Source organism: Oryx dammah, unplaced genomic scaffold (assembly GCF_014754425.2).
Source record: "Oryx dammah isolate SB20612 unplaced genomic scaffold, SCBI_Odam_1.1 HiC_scaffold_25, whole genome shotgun sequence".
Taxonomy (NCBI): domain Eukaryota; kingdom Metazoa; phylum Chordata; class Mammalia; order Artiodactyla; family Bovidae; genus Oryx; species Oryx dammah.
In genome coordinates, this window is record NW_024070209.1 from 59,586,858 (window position 1) to 59,590,082 (window position 3,225).

The 3,225-nt window shown below is 51.1% G+C and overlaps 1 pseudogene; it reads right to left on the reverse strand.

Annotated features, from left to right (window-relative positions):
- Positions 1 to 438: 438 nt before the first annotated feature.
- Positions 439 to 1,969, reverse strand: LOC120852272 (annotated as a pseudogene).
- Between the last annotated feature and the right edge of the window lie 1,256 nt (positions 1,970 to 3,225).

Genomic DNA, 3,225 nt, shown 5'->3' on the forward strand with positions numbered 1-3,225 from the left:
GCACAGCAGTTTCCTGAGTAAGAGCCTGCCCCACCCTCAGGATAGCACCCCAGTCCAAAAAAAAAAAAAAAAAAAAATCAAGGCCCTCCAGGCTTCAGCCTCTTTCCAAGGCCCTCAGGAAATAGGTTAGATTCTGAACCCAACCTGGGAGGAGGGAGTTTACAAAGGGCAGGCAGGATCAAGTATCCAGGGATCCCAGTGACTCCCAGGCACTCTCCTGCCCTTTCCTGAAAAGGGAGCAAATAAATAGACCTTCAACTCAGGAACAGAGGTGTTGGAGCAGGGACACCCTCCCCTGGGAGTTAGTAATTAAGTCTCATGTTAAAAACAAACCATCCCCAGCCCCTGCCAGTGTCTACAAAATCCTAAAGGATTGGGTGAAGGGCTAGCCTGCCTGGGGTATACAGCACCCAGCCCTGCAGGCTCCTGGAGAGGCTCTCATGTTTGTTCTCCAGCTCCTGGGGCTCCCTCCTCTTTGGGGGTGGCTCCAAGAAGACTGATGGTGGCTTCTTCATCAAGTAGGGAGAGGCTGGGCCACCTGCCAGGAAGTGGTTCTTTCTGAAACAATCTCCATGGGCCCCGGTGGTTGCCACGCACATCCAGGTCCCAGATAATGGAGGCACTTGACAAGCTGTGTCCAAGTGATGAAGTCATCATCTTTCTCAATTCGGATAAAGGCAGTGTAGGTGTGGCCCTCTGTGCCTGGCAGGAAAAGGATCTTCACAAGGGTTCTTGCTGTGGTCGAGAACCTCGGCTTCATTGAGCAGCCTGTGAACTTCCACTTCATAAGCGTGCTTCTTCAGACTGTCCATGTTCCTGAGCTGGACACCTGGAACTGTGTTGAATTTGTGCTTCTGGAAGTAATCCTCATGGAAGCAGCTGTTCATGTTGAGGCCAATGATGCCCAAGTGGTAGGATCAGGACACACAAGGGATGTTGCACTGTGTACTTTGGCATTGTTCCAGCATCGGCATCCACATATCCCAAGCCCAGAGCTTTTCCAGTGTGGACCACTGGGGCTCAAGCTTCTCCTTGTACAAGGATTTCTGAGCACCCAGCCCAGCCTAGGCATGATCTCCAGATGGCACAGCAGTGCTGGGTCCTCAGTTGTGTGCTCAGAGCCCTGGTCATTCCAGGGAGAGATCCAGTACAAGCCGTCGTCCTCCTCTAGCAGCTGGATGGATCGGCTCAGGAAACTGAAAATATTCACAGCAGTGTCCAGGTCCTCCTTCCAGAACCACAGCAAACCTGGCTTCCAGAAACAGGTTGAAAGTGGCAGTGAGGCTGGTCTTGTTGTGCTGAGACACACGGGTATTCTTGACACCGACGGAAGTGTGCTGGATGCCCCTTGGACCAAACAGCAGCCACCACAGCGGTCGGTTCCTCATAGTAGCCATTGATGAAAATTGTTATCATCTGGAAAGACAACCTCCGGGCTGAGGGTAGAGAGCACAGCATCTTGTACAGGTAACTGGGCCTGTTCCCTGCAACGACAGCCACAGGCGCATTGAGGACCTTGTTGTTTGGGGGTGGGTCAGGGCTGAACTGGGAAGGTGTGGGGTCCTTGCAGCTGTACACGTTCTCGTCGCCCTTGATTTTGCTGCAGAAGCAGCGGCTGTGACGGCTCAGCTCCGTGTCTGCCCAGTGGCACATCTTCATCTCTGCCTCTTCAGCTGAGCTTAGTGGCACATCTGTCTTCAGCAGAACTGAACCCCCACAGAAGGAGAGGGCAGGTGAGTCGGAATGTTTCTCCCCAAGGATAGTACCTCCTTTTCATCCCACGAAGGCCCAGGTGTCTCTCCAGCCCAGGACAGGGCCAGCCTGGCTGTCGCGCCTCCTCAGCAGAGCCCTGGCTGTGTCCTTGAGATGGAAGGAGCCCTTGTCCTTAATGATGCAGATGAACCCTTGGCCAGGTGCCATCATGTTGAGGAACAGCAACCATGGCCTCATCTATATGAGGAGCGAGCATGCCTGCTAAGTTGCTTCACTCACGTCCTACTCTTTGTGACCCCATGGATTGTAGCCCGCCAGGCTCCTCTGTCCATGGGATTCTCCAGGTACGAGAGTGGGTTGCCATGCCTTCCTCCAGGGGAATCTTCCCAACCTAGGGATCGAACTCAGGTCTCCCATATTGCAGGCAGATTCTTCACCGTCTGAGCCACCAGGGAAGCCCAGGTCAGCTTCTACTTCCCAGTAAGATACTGCTCCACTTTTTCCACACCCCAAAGGGCTTGATGAGGGGGCTGGGCTTCCAGTCATCCATGCTGTACTGGGGGGCTGGGGGTGCGGGGGCGGTCACCACTGTTCCGGCCAACCCATGCCTGCAGGAATGGCTCAGGGAGCCCAGGCCCCGCTGAGGCCCGCACAGCTCTGCCCAGCGCACTGCAGCTTCCGTCTGTTCCATGCCCCTGGTGGCCCCACCCTGGCCCACACTTGTTTTTAAGAGACCAGAAAGCAGGACAAGCTATTAAATTCTGGGCCTCCAAATCAAATTTTGGAAAGACTTAACAGCATCAAAATTACATTATTGTTAGTCATGCCTATTCTTCTCTTATCGTGGGGGCCCCCAAATACCCCCAAATAGCCCCAAAGGCTGTAGGACTCCAGCTCTAACTGTGAAACAGACACAGTTCTGTGCCCTGGCATGTGGCAAGGACTCTGAGGTCACAACCTGGTTTCATGATGAGGAGATAATGACTGCAAGTGATGAATGGTAAGGGCTTTATATTCTGTCTGCAAATCATGATGAGAATCTCATGGTACAAGATATAAAACAACTTGTTCTCAAATATTGCTTTGCCATCTCCACTGCTCATTAACTTAATTTTGTGGGAGTTTCTGGATAAAGACACTTTTATGAACGAATCACAAATGTTATTATACAAGTCTTTGGAAAATGCAGTTCTATTGTTATATTTGAAAATAGTCATTGCTTTTCTTTGTTTTCCAGAGATAAATATGTTTTCCAAGGACAGCAAAGGAAAAATGCAAAAAGATACCTCCTGGTATTCTCCTCGTGGGAACTTCCCTTCAGCTATTAATACAAAATGTCAGTGTAGTAGGCTAGGTGATGGCCCTGGAGATATCAGGTCAAACACCCGGAACCTATAAATGCTGCTTTATCTGGATAAGGGGACTTTGCAGATGTGTGTGTGTGTTTTTTTCTTCCAGATGTCTTTGCAGATGGGGAGATAATCCTGGATTATTGGTTGTCCTAAATGCCAT